The sequence below is a fragment of the Nicotiana tabacum genome, chromosome 8 (genome assembly GCF_000715075.1).
Source record: "Nicotiana tabacum cultivar K326 chromosome 8, ASM71507v2, whole genome shotgun sequence".
NCBI lineage: Eukaryota > Viridiplantae > Streptophyta > Magnoliopsida > Solanales > Solanaceae > Nicotiana > Nicotiana tabacum.
In genome coordinates, this window is record NC_134087.1 from 157,619,953 (window position 1) to 157,642,956 (window position 23,004).

Genomic DNA, 23,004 nt, shown 5'->3' on the forward strand with positions numbered 1-23,004 from the left:
GGAGGAGGGTCTAGAATATTGTTGTTCTCATTTGCATTTACAGTGGCATTTTGGCCTCTCCGTGGAACTTGAGGTAAGACCTCATCTTGTTCTAGATCCTCTACCTCCTCCCCCGCTATCACATTGCCGAGAGGGTCATTTGCATTAAGAGCCATTGTACCTGATAGTGATCGACACAAACAAAATTAGTAAACAAGAAGGAAAGAGAAGTAAAACACAAAACTAACTAAACAGATAGTCAACACCGTAAGCTCCTCGGCAACAGCGCCAAAAAGTGATCACTGCCGACTCGACACTACACTATGGTAGGAAGAGCGGGTCGCAATAGCTTTTACCTGAATAGAGGTTCGGGATCGAATTTCCACAGGGAGCTAGTAGTGGAGTTGTATTTTCTGTCTAGTCTAGAGTTGCGGTTGTGCTTCTAATGTCACTTCAAATATTTCTTGAGTTTTTGTATTTATAACCACTATTATAAAACTAAGGATTAAAGCTAAATTATTCTAGGAGAATATTGCTAAGTTGTAATTAATGGGAAGAAGAGCACTAGGGTCGTAGCATCACCTAGCTGGCTAATTGACGGGTAGATGTTACTAGGGATAGATTGACATATTTGGGGATTATGCTGAACCCATTGCACAATTGCATCCACTCTCACACCTCTCAGTAGAGAGAGTGACTTTGCCCAATTGACTCTCTCGGGACCAATTGGATAGGCCAATGAGACCAGGCAACTAGGATTCAAGTAGGGTGATTACTCTCTCGAGATTTAACCCGTTAATTGGGACTACCATTTCTCATGGGTCCATCCCAATTTCTTGTTGAGTCAATTTTGGGGTCATAAACTCTCTTTCTCAAGAAGAGTTAAACCCACTAAGCTTGAATCAGCATTTGCAACCACCAATTCTTGAATAAAAACATAAAATCAACCCAAATAGCAAACACCCAATATCAATCTAACCCTAGATGGCAACGCCCATCAATTACCCACACTAAGGTTGAGCCACAACCCTAGCTAATGGGTTTAGCTACACATAATTAAGGAAAACACTGAAGAAATAGATGAAGAACTAAACATATTAATTAATTACTAAGAAGAAACTACAATAATCTATTGTTAATGGGAAGCAAAATATGCCAAAAATGGCTACAGCACCAAGCGCAGCTTTCGTCTCAAGTTCCCCAGATAAAAAACCGACCCTAATAATGGTAAAATGTTCTATTTATACTAGGCTGAAAAAATTTGACAAAAATACCCTTGCGGGATCAGTGCGGGCCGCACAAAATGGACCGCAGCCGCACTGGCTCTTGGACTTCAACTGTTTGATAACTTGAACTGGGGGACGCGGACCGCGTGCGGTCCGCGCAATCGTGACCGCGGACCGCGTGATCAAAAGTGCCATTCTCTGAACCTTATGAACGCGGGCCGTGCAAAGCAGGAGTGCGGCCGCGAAGCTTCATTGCGGACCGCGAAAATCCTACCGCGGCCGCGTGTCTTTAAGCCTGAATATGTCATGTCTCTGAACCTCCTAGTGCAGCCGCAGTCACTGTTATGCAGTCCACACTAGGCCCTTTCTTCTTTAATTCTCTTGGTCTTTGATACTTGAGCAGGTTTCACTCCTTTTTGAGCCGATCTTTGACATTTTGTCACTTTGTCGATCAAACCTGCAATCGAGCACAACTTGTAAGCATTTTGGGACTATTTTGTATTAATTTATACTCAAAGCATAGGCAAGTAGGGGCATAAACACGTAAAAATCCTAAGTTATCAGGTAGCGTAAGAGGATGAGATTTGCCAGGTCTCAAGAGCATTCTCAGGGTAGTTACATGCACCAATACTTCGAACAACCACCTAGACCTTCGCCACCTCAGCTAAAGGGTTACAGGTATGACCGCTATACTCAATCAAGACCAGGTGAAAGCTCCCAAGTGTCAAGTTTGCAGCTACATCAAGGTCCGGGGCAGACATGGCCATTGTTACACCCCGTAAGTTTAACAATCTTGACACCGTTTATATGTGGTATTTTGAGTGGAGCATTTTTGTACAAAGTTTGAAAAATATAATTTTATATTGTTATTAATATTACTACTTTCAATTATACACATAATATGAGAAAAGTTGGTTGGAAAGAAGGTTATCATTTTACCATTTCAAGAATTTAGCGTACGGAATTTTTTACTCTCTATATGAGATTAGGAAAAGTATAAGTTGAGTATATATATATATATATATATATATATATATATATATATATTCACATGGATGTTTTAATGAAATAATAGTGTGTGTATTTATTTTATATGGTACCACATGACCATGACAACAAGATGTATAAAGTATGTTAAAAATAAGTAGAATTATAAGTAATTTGAAATAATATAGGGAAAGAAGGGACAAAATTCACACGCTGATACATGACCATGATAGTAAGGTATATTATAGTATGATATATAAAGTGTATTAAAAAAAGAGTAGTATTTTAAGTAATTTGAGATAATTTTTAATTATATGGGTAATTGATTAATTATCGGGTAACAGATCATTACCTAGTTAATTAATAAGTTAGGGGATAAGATTAAATTTCACCCACCCCTACGTGGCAGCCACCTCTCATTCTAAGTGATGACTCTTAATCCTTGTCCATTGCTCCTTTCGTTTCTTGGGTTACAAGTTTGTCCTATCTTCCTCCAAAAAAAAAAATTCCTTCTTTGCTCACTCTTGAGTACATATAGCCCTTTGTTGTAATTAGCAGGGGGGGTCACAAGCTAAATTGAAGAAGAATCATCATAAGAGAAGAGGCAAAGATGGACAAATTGAACGTAACAAAGAAGGTGAAGTATCTCAACGAGTCATCTAAATCTTCACACTCCATCTAATAGGATTTTATAAAATGGGTGGCTATTACGATGAAATTGGATCTTATGATAAGTATTACATGGTTATTATGGAAGCACTATGACCTTTGCGTGTTCCTGTTGCTATCCTATTTAATCACAGAGTAATAAATTTTTGATCCTTTGTTGAGAGTGTCTCGATAGCTTGTTGATAGAGGTACATGGTGATTACTCAAAAAAAATGTTAATCTGAAAGTGGATAGCGCAGCAAAGGATACTACACCTAGGGCAAGTGAAGTAGTTAGAGCTTAAAATATATTTAGATTTTCATGACCTGTTTTCTGAACTTGCTCGGCCAAAATAGTTTCTTTTTCTTCATTAAATTAGTAAGTAGGTTATGTTTATTTTCTTCTCATTTTGTTATTAGAGAATTTAGGAGCAATAGTAAAACAGAAGCGGTGGATCAGATCATATGCTTTAATTCGATTCTTCAATTGAATTTCAATATTATATCAAAGTTGATAGAGTGAGGGTTTGGATAAATCCACTACTATACACCAGGTCTACCACTGCAAATGCTTATGCACCTATTCTATATAGGATACAGTGAATATAGATTTTACATATAGGTGACTCTAATTAATTTGAAATTGAGATAGTGAAGAATGAAATCGTTTTGTCAGCATAAGTCAGTAAAGATGAAGATCTTAAACTGAAGTACTATTGTGTTGCTTCAATTTTACAGATGCAATTCAAAATCAAATGTATTCACAAATGCGATATTATATCTTCTGTTCATGGGTCTCAAAAAAATACGTATTTGATAAAGTTTATCCGAAAGGAATATTGAGATTATCACATATTTTCATGCATTTCATTCATTTATACATGTGCATTTACCCATGACTCAGACGTCGTTATATACGCGTATATATGTATATATATGTATATGAGATATGAAAAAAAGGTTACGACATTATATACGCATCACCGCCTGATCAGCTGGTATATGTTGATGATTTTTCCACAGTGGCCGAGATGATATGATGGGATGCCCTCAGAGGCGTGATGATGTTATGGCGTTATATATATAGGGAAAAGGTTATGGCGTTATATACGCACCACCACCTGATCAGCTGGTATATGTTGATGATTTTCCCACAGTGGCCGAGATGATATGATGGGATGCCTTCAGAGGCTTGATGATGTTATGACACATGTACCTATGCATGACATGACATTCATATGCATAAGCTTGACACTATAAGTATTTCATGCTTTACATAGTTATCCAGACTTACAGGATTGAGTCATTTACTCTATATTTCTTCCATGTATTTTATGTACTTATTTATGTGCCTTACATACTCGGTACATTATTTGTAATGACGTCCCTTTTGCCTGGGGACGCTGCGTTTCATGCCCCCAGGTCCTGATCAGTTTGACGAGCCCTCATAATAGACGAGATTAGCATTCAGCGAATGATCAGTAAGACTCTATCTCATTCGGGGTGCAGGCGAGTCTATGAGTTATCGTGTCAGTATTTTTCTACAGATTTATGGGTAGGCGAGTACCCTGTCCCATATGATGTCAAATAATCTTAGAGGCTTTGTAGACAGAGGTTCATTTTGTACAGTAGGTTAGAGGCCATGACGGCCCATCATTATTCATGTTTTAAGAAAAATAATTCAGTAAAACAATGTTGCTCACTTATAGTTATACATTATGAGTTGTGGCCATGTGAGTCCATGATACTTACAAAAGGAATGAGTCCAGCTACCTCGACCTTTTTATGTTCTAGTTTTGGTCGAATGATCATGAATAAAAGAGTGGTTCGCTTGGGCCAGTACGTCACTGGGTGCCAACCATGCCTCCCAAGATTGGGGCGTGACAAAGTGGTATCAGAGCAGTTCGTGTCTTAGGGAGTCTAAAAAGCCGTGCCTAGTAGAGTCTCACTTATGAGAGTCTCACTTATGGGTGTGTTGCACGCCACATTTATAATTGAGAGGCTATAGGGTATTTAGGAAATATTACCCTTCTTTTGTATCCAGATCGTGCCATAGAGCCGTGTCATAAGAATTCAATTTGAATTACCACCTATTTTAGTTCTATCCTAAACTTTTAGGTTCAGTTAAGTCCCTAAAATTTCTATCTGTGGGCAAATCAGAACAAACAAGGACAAGCCTAGAAAGGGTTGAAAATTTTGGATCAAAATGCCTAAGAGGATCAAATGGATACAATTTAAAACAACAGAAGGAAATGCTTAATTGATCAAGCCTAAACCAGAATTGAAACTAACCATAATGCACTTAAACAACAATCAAAACAAAATCAAAGATGCAATCGCAAGGAAAAACCTAGAATTCAACCTATTTCAGTTTGTAAAACAAATGAAACAACAACCTAAATACTTGTTAATTCTCCAAGAATAAGATATTAGATCAGTTTAGGAAAACAGAACAATCATTTGAAATACTGAATCTTAGATTGAAACATGCTTTTTTTCTTTTTTTTTTAATCTAATAAACAAAAACAAATATCTAACAAAGCTAAAGATCTGTGAATCAACAGAAATAGAACCTAAAATAGCCTTACTAGAACATGCAGCCATAATAAAAACAATTAAACATGAAAAGAAGAACAAAAGGTAAAACAAACAACAGAAGAAAAGAAAGAAATTTACCTAAGCTTTATTTCAAAACTGGATCAGTTATGAACTCGTCCAAACTCCTTAAAGCATGAATGAACTTTAACTACCATTAATCGACTATTCTTAATAAGAACAGTCGACTAATGGAGGTTTTGGGTTCATTTGACCAAATACAGACCGAGAAAAGAGGAAAGAAAAAATTAGGGTTTTTAGTCTTAGATCCGAAAATAGGGCAATTCTGGGCTTGTTCGAAAGGAATTATGGCGGATATTAGGGGAAAAGAGGAGAAGGTGATTATATTGTGTGAATTTGGTGGGATTTGGAGCGGTTAAGGTTTTGACCGTGATTTTCGATCTAAGATTCGAGGATTTTGGCCGGGATTCGAGGGGAATGGATTGGAGATTCGGAATGAGGAGGTTATGGGGGATTCATGGTGTAAATTTGGAGAAGATTAGTGGTGGTCCACCACCGTGAGGCAATTTTCGGCCGGCAGACCACAACGGAATAGGGCGGAAACGGCGAGGGGTGATGGGCGGCTAGGGTTTAGAGTTTAGAGAGAGTAGAGACGATGAGTGAGGTTTCTTTTGGGGGTAGGGGGTCTGTGTTCGGACATATATATATTAAGCGAGCCATTAGTTCCGAGCCGTTGGATTATCAAAATCCAACGGCTGTGATCAGATTACTAAAAAACGAGGTCGTTTGGTTTGAGTGTGGGTTGGACCGGGTGGACTAGTTTGGGCTTGGGTCTGGGTTATTTTAAAGGGAACATTTGGGTCGATTTTGGTGTAAAATTAACCCAATTTCAAAATAAAACCCCTTTTCTTTAATTCCTTTTCATATTTCCTCTTTTTTTTCTTTTTTTCTTTTTTCTTTAATTACAAATACTGAAACTAAATTCCTAAATTAATCTAAATTACAAAATTAAGCTAATTATCTGGTTATAAAAATTATAAAAATCACTTAATTCTAAATTAAAAGAGAAAAATCAATAACCTAAAGATTTAAAGGTAAAAATATAAAAATGAGCTATTTTTGTGATTTTCAATTTTTATAAACCAAGTAATTACTGATTAATCCAAAAAATATAAAAATAAAGCCTAAATGCAATGCATGGTATTTTTGATATTTTTCATGATTTAAATAAAACTTAAACATGCACAAAAATGCAAACAATTAAATAAAATTCTACAAACAATTAATTAAATCACATGCTCACAGCTGCCTCTCTTTGCTCGGAAACACGACGGGTTTTCGGGGCAAAGATAAAATGAGCAATTATGAGGGATTTTTGCCCGTTTGAAACTCCATGAGAAGCATCTTTTGAAAGAGTCTGACCGAACCTTGCTTCAGAGGTTTCCTACATATCTTTGGCTATAAAGGAATCAGGTCAGTGTAGTTTTGGAAGTTTTAGTAGTTGGAACTACTGGAAAACTGTGATTTCACTGCTATTGCTGCTATTTCTGCTTGCTGAACTCCTTATTACACCAAAATGAAAGATGAAACGCTAAACTAGCTAAGCCTATCAACTACGAGTTACAAGATTCCTATCTTTAAACCTTCTTAAGCTTGATCTTGAGTCTCGGATGGTTCTTCCTGCAGACTCCGACCTGAATCTTGATGCTCGTTAGCTGCAACCGCTGGTTCATTCTTCTTCAACTTTTTGGATCAGGGCGGGACATGTAAAACTTGTGACTTCAATCATATCTTTAGTCTGCATCTTTTCTCTGCTTCTATTTTTAGAGTTCATCTTCTTTTCTTGTTCTTCTTTATTTTATTTGGGGTGAGACTTTTTCTTTTGGTCATCTCAAACCTTGTGCCTTATGGAGAAAACCTATTCAGGCACCAAAGCAAAACAAACGAACGAAATTTTCTGCCCTAGTTTTCACTAGGAAAATTTCGTGAGTTATTGCAACAACATCTAAACTAATTTTTTATTGAAAGCAATAAAATCAGGATTGTGTATCCTTAGGAAAAAGAGATTAGGGAGTGGAATCAACTAGGGATTGAGGGCCTTGAGTTGGAAAGATTGCCAGGTAATGCTGGAAAAATGGTCGGGTTATGCCGGAAAGGTCCTCGGGTTATACCGGAAAAGTCATCGGGTTATGCCGGAAAAGAAAAAGGTCATCGGGTTATGCTAGGGAGGTCCACGAGTTATGCCGTGGAGGTCCACGGGTTATGCCGGGAAAGTCATCGGGTTATGCAAAAAGGTCATCGGGTTATGCCGAGGAGGTCCACGGGTTATGTCGAGAAAGTCATCGGGTTATGCCGGAAAAGAAAAGGTCCTCGGGTTACGCTAGGGAGGTCCACAAGTTATGCCGTGAAAGTGATCGGGTTATGCCGGAAAAGAGAAAGGTCCTCGGATTATGCCAGGGAGGTCCACGGATTATGCCGGAAAAGGTCATCGGGTTATGCTAGAAAAAAGAAAGGTCCTCGGGTTATGCCGGGGAGGTCCACGGGTTATGCCAGGAAAGGTCATTGGGTTATACCGGAAAAGAAAAAGGTCCTCAGGTTATGCCGGAAAAGTCATCGGGTTATGCCAGAAAAGAAAAAGGCCCTCGGGTTATGCCGGGGATCAACCAGGGAGTGGAACCCTATAATGAAAAAGACTACCAGGTTATGCTGGGAGCGACTAGGGAACGGGACCCTATGTTGGGAAAACATAGCTAGAGATTGGGGACTCTAGGCTACCATGATTTTGAATCTTTCTCCTCATTTTTTTTTTCTTTTAGCACTTTATTCAGGAGAATGCATGAAGAGTTTGAAAGGGGCTTCCTGTGAGCACGTGTTTTTTGCCCTATATGAATTACTCCTACAGAATCCCAAGGAAATGGATTTTTTCTAATTATTTACCATTTTATAGGATTTTTATTAATTGTTTGCATTTTTGTGCATGTTTAATTTTTATTTTAATCATGAAAAAATACCAAAAATATCATGCATTGCATTTAGGATTTGTTTACATTTTAGAATTAACCAGTAATTATTTGTTTTATAGAAATTCAAAAATCACAAAAAATAATAGCTCATTTTTACATTTTGTCTTTTGATTTTTAGCTTATTGATTTTTCTCTTTTAATTTAGAATTAAGTATTGTTTATAATTTTTATAATTAGCTAATTAGTTTAATTTCACACTTGTGGATAATTTAGGATTTTTAATTTGTAGGATCTTAATTAAAAGAAAAGGAAAAATTAGAAAATAAAAGAAAGAATTGGAAAAAAGGTTTGTCTTATGAGATTGGGCTAATTCTCGCCCAGCCCAGATCTGATCCAAAATTTCCCTTGAGCCAAGCCCAAGACCGACCCGATCCGCCTGACCTGTTTCCTTCCCCTTTTATTAAAAAGAGAAACCCTTAAAAGAGAGGATCAGATCTTAGAGAAAAGAGGATGAGCGCCGTTTGGACCTTCTTCATCGTCAACTCATCTTCTCTTCAAGAAAAACCAAACTAGAACCAGGGATCAGATCACCCCTAAAAAGAAAAGAAGAACGCTAGCAGCTCTTAGGAAGAGAGGACTGCTCTCTGACTCTCTGATTTTGAAGAACAAGAAACGACCCTCCTCCTCATCTTTTCATCATCTCAAACATAGAGAAGATCAAGCTTGAAAAATTCTGATTTAAGGTTACAAAAATTGAAGATATATGGATTAAAAAGGAGGAGAAAGCTTCTATTCCTTCATGTTTTTTTTCATTTTTTGATTTTTGGGTATCAAAATCATGGTGTTTGTTTGAGGTTGGAGTTGTCCTCGTTCAATTTTCGGTTCAGCTGTTCGATTTGTTGACTATTGCTCTTGCTGGGTTTCATCTGTCTATTTCAGTATTCATTTCCAGAAATTTCGAATTGTGTTACTAGTGTTAAGGTATGGATTCCAGTTTTTTTAATTATATAATTATTTTGAATGTCTTAGAGCTATAGAATTTGCATCAATGTACTCTTTCTAGTATTCTGTCGAATGATCCTACTCGCTAATTGTTGGTTGGTCGATTTGGGCTCATTGTTGGAACAACAGTAACGTGTGTGTGTTGCTTAAATTTTGTTTGCACTTTTGTTTTATTTACTTGATGCAATTCTCTTGAAATTTTCTTTTTCTTAAATGCTTTGCAGCATATTTTCGTTAATTTTGCTTCTTCTTCGACCCTGCCCTTTTCATGTGTAATCAGATTCTATGCTTTGATTAAAACATGCGTAGTTTGTTGTAGCAGTATTCAATTTTGAGTAAAGAACAAAGCTTTTGTCCTCTTCTATTGCTTTACTTGTTAGAGAATAGGCAATATCTTTTGGGTAATTGTCCTCGTGATTAAGGAAGGTCCAAATGACTTCCTTTTAAAAAGATGAATTCGGCCATTGAGGAGTCGGGGTGTGAAATTGATCAAAATGACTCATTTCCTTGTTACTGCCAACATTTCGTATTTAAACCTATGAATGGTTCCATAAATCATAGCATCACAATGATTTCAAAAGTACTTTAAGAAATAATCATGAACAACAGTAGTTCGCTTTAGTTGAATAAAATCCTTTGAAATAATTTGAGGCGTGCCATGCCAAATAAAACCCCTAAGCCCATGGCCCTCAAAAGATTAGTTCAAACATACTTTGAAAGAATAGACTTGGGGTGTGCCATTTCCATTAAATAACCATGACCTTCATATAATTGTTACTAACCATTAGAAATCGAGGTGTGCCATTTAGTTGAATTTTCTATGGCCCTCGCAAATATGAAAGTGCGTAGTTGCTTTAGGCGCGATATTTAAATTAATTTCCGTAAACTCGGGTGTGTATTTTATGCGACCCAAATCCAAATCTCAACAACGTCAAATAAAATGTGTTGAGGACCGCGGGTGCATTTCATGTGGCGTGGTTCAAGGCGTGTTTTAAATAACATTGAATCTTCCTAAAAATAATTTAAAAGCGGTTAATAATTTTAAATTATACCATAGGTTAAAACATGTATTAAAATCAGATAATATGCCAATTATAATAGTTTAAGCGACCGTGCTAGAACCACGAAATCTGTGGGTGCCTAACACCTTCCCTCGGGTTAACAAAATTCCTTATTCAGAATTTCTGGTTTGCAGACTTCAAAAGGAAAGTCGAATTTTCCTCGATTTGGGATTTAAAATAAAATCGGTGACTTGGTACACCAATAAAATATTCCAAGTGGTGACTCTGATAAATAAAATAATCCGATTTCGAATAATGTCACTTAAATTGGAAAAACTCCCCTTATATACCTCTCGGGTGTGTAAAAAAGAGGTGTGACAACTTTGGCGACTCTGCTGGGGAACATAACCCAGAAATTTTGGTTCAGGGTTCATAAATTCGAGCTTAGAATAACTATTATACTTGACTTGATTTATCTGATTTTACATGTTGAACCTAATGTGCTAAATGTCACTTTTACCGCTTCGGTATTGTTTAGACTGTATATAAATTGTTACGAAACCCTCTTCTCTCTGAGTCTTCTAAATCATCTGGGAAGTGAGCACTTCGTGTGACTTCTTTTCTGTTAGAGTCATATCCCAATTTTAGAACGAGGTTCGGACAAGTTGAAAGTCGGTGAAGCTTCTGTATTCCCGGTACGCTTCCCCCCTCGGCTCGAGCTGTCCGTTCGGGCAAGCCAGGTCTAGAACAATACACCCACGTTTTAAAATCTAGTATAACATAGCCTCATGCCGGATCCCTAGTAGGAACATTTGTTTGCATCACGTGCATTTGACTTTGGGGACTCAACATAGGGGTTGGGTCCGTCAAGGACAGGTGTACCCAAATTAAAACACCATCCTAATGCATCTTACGTGCTACTTGCGCATCTATTTGTTTCGGCTTGCATGTTGACCGGCTTCTAGAATAGAGAAAGAAAATTAAAAAAAAAAAAATCAAAAACAAGAATGAGAGTTAGGTATTTAGAAAATTCTGAAACTCTACCGAAATTCTGAAAAAAGAAAAGGTCATTTCAAAATGAGACAAAATTTTCAAGTGTCATGTTTCCCTTGTTCCGTCAGAGCTGACCGAACTACGCGGGTCTGATTCTCACCGGATGTGAGATACGTAGGCAAACCTTATCGGTTCCGACCCCAATTTTTAAAAAATCCAAAAATATTGTCCTTCACTTTTTTTTTTTAGAAAAGTCTTTCTTTGAGATCCTAATTTTCAAAAATCCAAAAATATTTTTCTTTAGTTCCTTCTTTAAAAATCTTTCCTTAGAAAATTCAAAAAAAAGGAAGTCTTTTTTTTAATTCAAAATAAATAGTTTCCTTCTTTTTGAAGTCTTTCATAAGGAAAATGAAATAAAAAGAAAAATCAATAAAAATCAAAATCCAAAATACGAGTTTCTTTCATTTTTGAAGTATTTTTCCAAAAAATCCAAAAAAAAAATTCATCAGAAACAAAAATCTAAAAATACTCTTTAGATGTCTTTCTTTTGTAAATGTCCATAAAAAATTTCAAAAATTGAAGTCCAAAAATATTTTTGCTTTCCATTAGAAGTGCTTTTGTAAATAAATAAAAACTCAGAAATCCAAAATATTTTCTTAAAAGTCCCTCTTTCGAAAATTAATAGGCAACATTCAAAATCTAAAAATATTTTCTTTCTTCTTTTGAAAAGAGAAAACAAATAAAAATTCAAAAAAATATATTTTCTGTTTACTTTTATAATTCCCAAAGTTCAAATCAAAAGCAAAGGAATTTTTATAAGTCTTTCTTTCAAAAAATAAAAATAAAATCAAAATCAAAAATTGAAAAGAAAATATCTTTCCTTTCTTCTTTTAAAAGCATTTCTTTCGAAAATTCCAAAAGAAAAAACAACAAAACAAAAAATTCAAAAAATATTTTTTTTCTTTTTCTTAAAGCTTTCATGGTCTGAGTTTTATAAAAGTAAACAAAAAAAGTAGAGTTAGTTTATTTACTCTATTCTCAATCTTCCCGAACTACGCAAGATCTGATTTATGCGGAGTCATGATACGTAGGCAATCCCCATCGGATTCGATCATAGCCATAAAATTAGTTAAGTAAAAAAATAAATTGAAAGAGAAAAGAAAAGAAAAGAAAAGAAAAGAGAGTGCCAAAAAATGAAAGAGTGACAGAAATGAAATGAAAAAAAAAATCAAGAGTGATCAAATAGAAGCCAAAATGAAGAAAAGAAGTACAAAGTGAAAAGGTCTAGTTAAGGTCGGGATGAAATATGCAACCGTTTAAACACACGTTAGAAGCGTTTAACTGTTAGGTGCATTGCATCCTAACGTGCGATTTCCTATATGTTAAATGTCTCAAAACTAACAAGGTTGTTCGATGTGCAAACTAGCCAGGTTTTGGTGGTTGGTTTTGTCGGTAGTCTAGCCTTCCCTCCTTCACAAGATCCAAAGGCACAGATGGCCTCCGCTAGCAATCTACCAATCATCGGTCCTGAGGATAGCCCAACATCGGCTATTCTGCAGCTAGAATCAGCAGCTGCTGAAGAGAATAAGATGTTGCGTCTCCATATATTGGAAATGTGGGACGCCTAGTCTAATAGTAGGGAACCACCAAGTGCAATCCCTGGGTTCCCTGAGTTGATCCCCAGGTCAAGTGAGGTTACCAACGCCTCTGTGCCAAACCCGCGCATTCCATACGGGCACCTTCCAATGCCCTCCAATGATCCTGGCATGCCTTCTGTGATTCGCCCCCAGACACCGGCTTCAAAGGTATTGCCTCCAATGTTCACATTCCAGGGTCCACAGCTTCAGTCAGAAATAGCATATGTGACCCCATACTCTTTCACTCAACCTCCACGATATGATCTCTCGGTGGAGCAAGAAAAGGTTGTTAAAAATTCCGAGCAAGAGGAAATGGCTCGGAAGATGAAGAGCCTGGAACAAATCTTGAAAAACATGCAAGGTCTGAGTGGCCAGAAGAGTGTCTCATACTCTGACCTATATTTGTTTCCCCATGTCCATTTGCCAGCTGGCTTCAAGATGCCAAAATTTGAAAAGTACAACGGGCACGGAGACCCGGTCGCTCATCTGAAACGATACTGTAACTAATTGAGGGGTGTTGGAGGAAAAGAGGAGCTGCTAATGGCCTATTTTGGGAAAAGCCTCACTGGAATTGCTTCTGAGTGGTATACAGATCAAGAAATTACCCATTGGCACGTGTGGGACGATATGGCCCGAGATTTTGTCCGCCAGTTCCAATATAATGTGGGCATCGCTCCAGACAGAAACACTTTGTCCAATTTGAAAAAGAAAACTGTGGAATGCTTCCGCGAATATGCTGTCAAATGGCATGAGCAAGCTGCCAGGGTAAAGCCTCTAATGGATGAAATTGAAATGGTCACGGTCTTTCTATAAGCCCAAGAGGCGGACTACTTCCAGAACATGATGTCCGCTATGGGAAAGTCGTTTGCTGAGGCTATCAAAATTGGGGAAATGGTTGAAAACGATCTAAAAACGGGCAAATCTTGAGTCATGCTGCTTTTAAAGCCACATCATCAGATGTTCAAAATGGTTCAGTGGGTTTGATAAATGGAAATGGGGTTGAGGAAGGAGCCATGATAGTTTTAAGCTCGAGGAGGGCCCGTAGGTCATTCACCTAGTCATAAGTGCCTCATATAGTCCCACCACACTATTATCCCCTTCAAGGTGGTGCTTATGCCGTGACACTGTCTCCCTATGCATTGATGAGCGCGCAATCTTACACGCAGCCACAACATTATACACAAAACCGAGCTCCACCTCCCAGAAATGTCCGTCCTTACCAAGCTCCATATAATCCTCAACCAAATGATCCTCAATACAATCCTCGCCCAAGAGAGCCTTTCAGAAAGAATCAGTTCACCCCTATTGGTGAATCATACTCAAGCCTGTTCCAAAAGCTAATTAGGCTAGATCTATTGCAGCCAATGGCCCCGAACCGGCCAAACCCCGAGTCCCCCTCGCACCGAGCTGATGCTAGATGTGAATACCACTCTGGAGCAGTGGGAAACAGTACGGAGGACTGTTGGACCCTCAAAAGGGCAGTTGAAGATTTGATTGAAGCTGAAAGAATTGTTTTTCAGGATGAAGAAGCTCCTGATGTGATGAACAATATGTTGCCTGCCCACAACATCGGGCCAATAGTCGGAATGATTTGTGAAGATGAAGAATTTGATCCGGCATTGAAGGCCATTGTAGCCATTGCCGAGACAGAAGAAAAGCCAAAAAATGGTCGCCAAACATGAAAGTTCCCCATCAGGCGGGAGTCTTGGTAGCCAGTCTTGCTATCCTTTCTGCGTCCGGATTATCTCAGGGTGTGCTCCAAATATTTTACTTTATTGTCTTGCTTTCTGATGTAAACCCTTCTATCTTCGAAAATAAAAAAAAATCAAAAATTAATCAAAAATCAAATGAAATTAATATTTCATTGTCCAGGAATGTCTCTTTTCTTAATCTTGTCATTTTTCTTTCTTATTCTCTTTTTTGTTCTGTTAAATGCAGATTTCAATAACATGACATGGTTGCGGACTACATGCCCAAATCCTGAAAGCTGTCAAACCTCGAAATAATGAATCAAGGATTAAATCGTAATGAAGATAAAGTTTAAGGAAATAAAATAAAGAGTTGGAACATCTGAAGGAAAATTGGTTCTAGATTGGAAAGGTCCATACATTGCAACAAGAGTACTGCCAAAAGAGTGTGTTGTACTTGGGACACGTCGAAGGAAATGTCTCTGAAACAACTATCAATGAAAATGCAGTCAAAAGGTACTCTGTTTGATCCTCCATATAACATTAATGTTCTCCGGTTGGGGTGAATAAGGCTTTTCTTTCTCACTATCCAAACACTATCAACCATTTGCAAACCCTTTGAGCCGGTTACTTTTCTTTGATTACCCTCTTTGGAACCTGAAAGTGTTATTGAAAAAAAAAGTCAAAAAAAGAGAGATGAAAAGTAAAAAAAAAAAGGGAGAAGAAAAAGAAAAAAAGGAAGAAAGGACAAAGAAAATGAAAAAAAAACGAAAACAAGGAAAAAAGGAAAGGAAAAAGAAAGAGAAAATAAAACAAAACAGAAAAACAAAAGAAAATCAAAAATAATGTTTTCTGGACTACGTTCGACTTGATTCCGAAAGGATACGTAGGCAGCCTCTCTTTGGGGTTCACTCACCCCAAAATAAAAATCCAAATTCCCCCCAAAAGTGAAACTGGGGCAGATATTGTAATGGTCCGGCGATGATCCCGTCTGAATGGTTCCAAAGTTGTAATTCGATCCAAATCATTTTTACCCAAATCCTTTCAAGTCCTTCCGATCAATCGGTGAGAATGTTCAAGGATCAGAGAATACGGCTACTTGGATTCGATGTAATAAAAATGAGAGAGTCTTATTGGTGAAGACACACGGGCACCATGAGGCGATGGTATGAAGAGAAATGAAAAATGAGAGAGTCTTGTTAGTGAAAACTCGTAAAGAGCACTATAAGGCGAGAAGAGAAATGAGAGAGGTCAGCTCGTGAAAACCCACAAAGGTATTGGTGAAGACACACACGGGCACCATGAGGCGATGGTATGAAGAGAAATGAAAAATGAGAGAGTCTTGTTAGTGAAAACTCGTAAAGAGCACTATAAGGTGAGAAGAGAAATGAGAGAGGTCAGTTCGTGAAAACCCACAAAGGGCGCCCCTGATCGAAAAGAGGATCCTCACAGCCATCGGCACCGACAGAGTCCTGGCAAGGTTTCTCGACTTTGAGGCAAAAATTGTGATGAATTTCTGAGAGTTGGACGGTTTACACAGATCAGGCATCCAGTCCAAAAGGCATGTCATATTCATTGAAGTTCGCATGTACTCCAGATAAGTCATTCTTTCCTTTCCCTGAAAGGGACACTTTTTGTTTTAAACTCATTCTCTATTCCATTTTGTTTTCTTTGAATCCCTTTCGGTCTAACACTGTTCCGAAACTAAGACAAAGAAAGGATGGCAAGACCGATTTACAGGGTTCTCATTTGGCGCGAGCTAATGTGCAGAAAGGAACCCAGCCTCGTCATAGGCATCAAGTCGACCCCGACTAGCCATGGTGGCCGATGTTTCGAAATTAAAACTCTTGGAAAGAGAAAATCAAATGGAGCACCTATAAAGGCAAATGAAGTTGAAAAGGTTGAGTCCTACATGGCCAACCATCTGGGCAAAAGTTTGAAAAGCCAAGGTACCAAAATGATCTGAAATTAAAGTTGGAAGAAAGAAGCCAGAAATGAAAGGCCTACCAAGGCAAAATAAAGTTGGAAAGGATAAGTCCCACGCGACTAGCCGTTGCAGCAAAGTTTGAGGAGCCAAAAGTTCCCCAATGTTCCGAAGAAAAGAAAAGAAAAAAAGAAAAAAAAGAAAAAAAAAAGAAAAAAGAAAAGGAAGTCAGAAAGGAAAGGCCTATGAAGGAAAAATAAAGTCGAAAAGTTTGAGTTCCACCGACCAACCGTCATGGCAAAATCTGGAAAAAACCAGAGGTTCTTAGAGCCTGAAATAAAATTGGTCCTCAAGAAACAAGCAGTTGCAATTGAGATCTTCATCAAAGAAGCTGGGCCAAGATCAAGCGATTGAGACAATCAAGGCCACAAAACCAACCACCGTTTCAAACTAACAATTGTTCTTTGTTTGAAAACATGAAACATGTGCAATCCAAAGCAACCTCACAAAAAGCAGGTGCAACCAAAAAAAAAAAGAGGAAAAGAAGTGCGCACGTGCTAGAAAAAGCTTTGCAGCAACAATCCATAAAAAGGGAAGTCCCCTCCAAGTTTTTTCCCGCATTTACTCATTCCATGAAATAAAAAAAAAAAAAAGAAATTGAAATGAAAAAAAGATATAAGAGGAAAATTCGAAAAAAAAAATGATGATGGCTTAGTATGCCCAACCTCAATCTTTTATGTTTTTGCCAACATTAGAGCTTCAATCCCTGAGTTGAGGTTTTTAGACATAGGGCCTCCATTTTCTAGTCACTTTTTTTTGCCAACATTAGGGCTCCAATCCCTAAGTTGAAATTTTTAGACATAAGACATCCATTCCCTAGTCGCCTTTTTGCCAACATTAGGGCTCCAATCCCTGAGTTGAGATTTTCTAGACGTAGAGTCTCCATTCCCTAGTCGCCTTTTTTCCAACATCAGGGATCCAATCCCTAAGTTGAGATTTTTAGACATAGTGCCTCCATTCTCTAGTCGCCTCTTGCCAACATAGGGATCCAATCCCTAGTTGCGATTTTAGACATAGGGCCTCCATTCCCTAGTCGCCTTTTGCCAACATAGAGCTCCAATCCCTAATTGAGATTTTTAGACATATGACCTCCATTCCCTATTCGCCTTTTTGCCAACATTAGGGCTCCAATCCCTAAGTTGAGATTTTAGATATAATGCCTCCATTCCCTTGTCGCCTTGTTGCCAACATTAGGGCTCCAATCCCTGAGTTGAGATTTTAGACATAGGGTCTCCATTCCCTAGTCGCCTTTTGCCAACATTAGGGCTCCAAACCCTGAGTTGGGGATTTTAGACATAGGGCCTCCATTCCCTAGTCGCCTTTTGCCAACATAGGGCTCCAATCACTAGTTGAGATTTTTAGACATAGGGCCTCCATTCCATAGTCGCCTTTTTGCCAACATTAGGGCTCCAATCCCTAAGTTGAGATTTTAAACATAGGGCCTCCATTCCCTAGTCGCCTTGTTTCCAACGTTAGGGCTCCAATCCCTGAGTTGAGGTTTTAGACATAGGGCCTCCATTCCCTAGTCGCCTTTTTACCAACATTAGGGCTCCAATCCCTAAGTTGAAAATTTTAGACATAGGGCCTCCATTCCCTAGTCGCCTTTTCGCCAACATTAGGGCTCTAATCCCTGAGTTGAGGTTTTGAGAAATAGGGCCTTCATTTCCTAGTTGCCTTTTTGCCAACATTAGGGCTCCAATCCCGCAGTTGAGATTTTTTGACATAGGGCCTCTATTCCCTAGTCGCCTTTTTGCCAACATTAGGGCTCCAATCCCTAAGTTGAGATTTTAGACATAGGGCCTCCATTCCCTAATCTCCTTGTTGCCAACATTAGGGCTCCAATCCCTGAGTTAAGATTTTAGACATAGGGCCTCCATTCCCTAGTCGCCTTTTTTGCCAACATTAAGGCTCCAATCCCTGAGTTGAGATTTTTAGACATAAGGCCTCCATTCCCTAGTCCCTTTTTTGCCAACATTAGGGCTCCAATCCCTGAGTTGAGATTTTTTAGACATAGGGTCTCCTTTCCCTAGTCGCCTTTTTCCAACATAGGGCTCCAATCCCTAGTTGAGATTATTTTAGACATATGACCTCCATTCCCTAGTTGTCTTTTGCCAACATAGAGCTCTAATCCCTAGTTGATATTTTTTAGACATAGGGCCTCCATTCCCTAGTTGAGGTTATTTTAGATATAGGGTTCCACTCCCTAATCTCTTTCATTTAAAGACACACAATCTTTATTTTATTGCTTTCAAAAAAAAAAGAAATAGTTTAGATTTAGTTACAAATAACTCACGAAATTTTCCTAGTGAAAACTGGGGCAGAAAAATTTTGTTCGTTATTTTGTTTTGGTGTCTAAGCAGGGAGTGGAACCCTATAATGGAAAAGACTACCAGGTTATGCTGGGAGCGACTTCGAAACGGGACCCTATGTTGCGAAAACGTAGCTAAAGATTGGGGACCCTAGGCTACCATGATTTTGAATCTTTCTTCTCATTTCTTTCTTTTTTTCTTTTAGCACTTTATTCATGAGAATGCATGAAGAGTTTGAGAGGGGCTAGTTGTGAGCACGCGATTTTTGCCCTATATGAATTACTCCTACAGAATCCCAAGGAAATAGATTTTTTCTAATTATTAACCATTTTATAGGATTTTGTAGGATTTTTATTAATTGTTTGCATTTTTGTGCATGTTTAATTTTTATTTTTAACTATGAAAAAATACAAAAAATATCATGCATTACATTTAGGATTTGTTTACATTTTAGAATTAACCAGTAACTATTTGTATTATAGAAATTCAAAAATCACAAACAATAGCTCATTTTTACATTTTGTCTTTTGATTTTTAGCTTATTGATTTTTCTCTTTTAATTTAGAATTAAGTATTTGTTTATAATTAGATAATTAGTTTAATTCACACTTTTGGATAATTTAGGATTTTTAATTTGTAGGATTTTAATTAAAAGAAAGAAAAAATTAGAAAATAAAAGAAAGAATTAGAAAAAGGCTTGTCTTATGAGATTGGGCCAATTCTCTCCCAGCCCAGATCTGATCTAAAACTTCCCTTGACCCAACTCCAAAACCGACCCGATCCGCCTGACCCGTTTCTCTTTCCCTTTTATTAAAAAAAGAAACCCTAAAAGAGAGGATCAAATCTTAGAGAAAAGAGGATGAGCGCCGTTTGGACCTTCTTTATCGTCAGCTCATCTTCTCTTCAAGAAAAACCAAACTAGAACCAGGGATCAGATCACCCCTAAAAAGAAAAGAAGAACGCTAGCAGCTCTTAGGAAGAGAGGACTGCTCTCTGACTCTCTGATTTTGAAGAACAAGAAATGACCCTCCTCCTCATCTTTTCATCATCTCAAACACAGAGAAGACTAAACTTGAAAAATTCTAATTTAAGGTTACAAAAATTGAAGATAGATGGATTAAAAAGGAGGAGAAACTTATGTTCCTTTATGTTTTTTTTTTCATTTTTTGATTTTTGGGTATCAAAATCATGGTGCTTGTTTGAGGTTGGAGTTGTCCTCGATCAATTTTCGGTTCCGCCGTTCGATTTGTTGACTGTTGCTTTTGCTGGGTTTCATCTGTCTATTTCAGTATTCATTTGGAGAAATTTCAAATTGTGTTGCTAGTGTTAAGTTATGGATTCCAGTTTTTTAATGATGTAATTATTTTGAATGTCTTAGAGCTATAGAATTTGCATCAATGTACTCTTTCTAGTATTCTGTCGAATGATCCTACTTGCTAATTGTTGGTTGGTCGATTTGGGCTCACTGTTGGAACAACAGTAACATGTGTGTGTTGTTGAAATTTTGTTTGCACTTTTGTTTTATTTACTTGATGCAATTCTCTTGAAATTTTCTTTTTCTTCTTAAATGCTTTGCAGCATATTTGCGTTAATTTTGCTTCTTCTTCGACCCTGCTCTTTTCATGTGTAATCAGATTCTATGCTTTGATTAAAACATGCATAGTTTGTTGCAGCAGTATTCAATTTTGAGTAAAGAACAAAGCTTTTGTCCTCTTCTATAGCTTTACTTGTTAGAGAATAGGCAATATCTTTTGGGTAATTGTCCTCGTGATTAAGGAAGGTCCAAATGACTTCATTTTAAAAAGATGAATTCGGCCATTGAGGAGTCGGGGTGTGAAACTGATCAAAATGATTCATTTCCTTGTTACTGCCAACATTTCGTATTTAAACCTATGAATGGTTCCATAAATCATAGCATCACAATGATTTCAAAAGTAGTTTAAGAAATAATCATGAACATTCGTAGTTCGCTTTAGTTGAATAAAATCCTTTGAAATAATTTGAGGTGTGTCATGCCAAATAAAACCTCCTAAGCCCATGGCCCTCAAAAGATTAGTTCAAACATCCTTTGAAAGAATAGACTTGGGGTGTGCCATTTCCATTAAATAACCCATGACCCTCATATAATTGTTACTAACCCTTAGAAATCGAGGTGTGTCATTTAGTTGAATTTTTCATAGCCCTCGCAAACTTGAAAGTGCGTAGTTGCTTTTGGCACGATATCCAATTAATTTCCTTAAATTCGGGTGTGCATTTTATGTGACCCAAATCCAAATCTCAACAACGTTAAATAAAATGTGTCGAGGACCGCGGGTGCATTTCATGTGGCGTGGTTCAAGGCGTGTTTTAAATAACATTGAATCTTCCTAAAAATAATTTAAAAGCGGTTAATAATTGTGAGCACGTGATTTTTGCCTCACACAAATTACTCCAAAAGAATTCCCAAAATTAGGTCTTTTCTTTAATTATTTGTTATTTTAAGGAATTATTGCGTGATTTTTCTGATCGTTTGCATATATTTGTGGGCATGTTAAATTTTATTAATGCATTAAAAATACAAAAATATAGCATTGGCATTTAAGATTTGATTTTACATTTTTTGGACTTAATTAATAATTAGGAGTTTTACAAAAATGAAAATTCAAAATATAAATAAATAATAATAACATATTTTTGTAATTTTAGTCAAATTGTGTGATTTTCTTTTAATTTGCCATTTAATTATTTGTGATAGTTATTAGTTAGAATTAATTAGTATTTTAAAGTTAATTTGATGTTTTATAATTAATTAGGATTTTAGTTTTAATTGTTGAAAAGAAAAAGGAAAAGAAAATTGAAAAGGAAAAGAGAATAAGAAGAGGAAAATCTGGTTGGGCCAATTTAGCCAGGCCCAAAAATAAAACTCAGCCAAACCCATTGAGAACAAGAAGAGGAAAATCTGGTTGGGCTAATTTACTAATTGAGAAGCTCCTAATAGTGGTAGGGTAATATTTGCATTATCAAATTAAATAAAAGCACTAATTGAGTGGACAATTAAGTGGATGATTAAAGAAATTAAAAGTTGAATTGGTAGTGGAAAATGCACTAATTGAATGCTTATTTAAGGGAGCTGAAAATCAGCTTAGAGAAGAAAAAAAAGAGGGGGGCGGAGAGAGCGGTATACACTCAATATACACTCTAGATATACTAGATATACAGGGGCAGAGAGCTAAGAAAACTTGGAAGAGATTCTGAGAGAGGGAGAACATTAAAAGAGGGTAGAAGGCTAGGAAATTCGGAGAGGAAAAAAAAGGAGGCAGAGAGAGCGGTATACACTCGATATACACTCTGGATATATTAGATATACAGGGGCAGAGAGCTAAGAAAACTTGGAAGGGATTCTAAGAGAGATATAAGAAGAGAGATACACAGAAATAGATACAAAAAAATATAAAAATAAAAAACGATTGCATAATTTCAGAAAAATACACTATTTCCTTGAGTCATTTGGTATTTTATGAAGTTTTCTTCTAGTATGAAAGCAATTCCTGGTTAGCTGATAATAAAAAGGGTTTAAGTCGAGTCTGGTTTGGGGTCTGCTGATTCACTAAGACTGAAATTAGGGTATGACTATCGTATCACATCCCTTGGTTTCAAAATAAGTCTGTTGGTTCATTTTCTAGTGTTGAATACTACTGCTGCTGTTGGTTACTGCTGATACCTCATTTTTCTGCTTCCTTCTTTCATTTCCAGGTGCACACTTGAACTCAAATTGATGTAGCTTTGAGATGAACATGAAATGAAAGTACTCAGACATTTGTTTACTGGATGATGCATGTTTGGACGACTATACATATGTAGTTAAGTAGATATTAATGATATGTAACTGTGTAGTGTAGTCTAATTGGATTTATATTCACATGAAACTCGGACTGCGTAATTTGTACCTAATTGGACTGTTTGGGACTATTAATTTGTGGTTATCCAGTTGTAGCCTTAGTATAACTTAGAACTTGCTTTAGTTTAACGGTTTTGTTTTAAAAAAAAATCAGA

General features: G+C 37.2%; 1 long non-coding RNA gene across 1 annotated transcript; it reads left to right on the top strand.

Moving 5' to 3' along the window:
• Window positions 1-8,855: 8,855 nt before the first annotated feature.
• On the top strand, window positions 8,856-20,393 carry LOC142162841 (uncharacterized). The gene is made up of 2 exons (XR_012694302.1): window positions 8,856-9,339; window positions 14,930-20,393. It is a non-coding gene; the product is annotated as an uncharacterized LOC142162841 (long non-coding RNA).
• The last annotated feature ends 2,611 nt before the right edge of the window (window positions 20,394-23,004 follow it).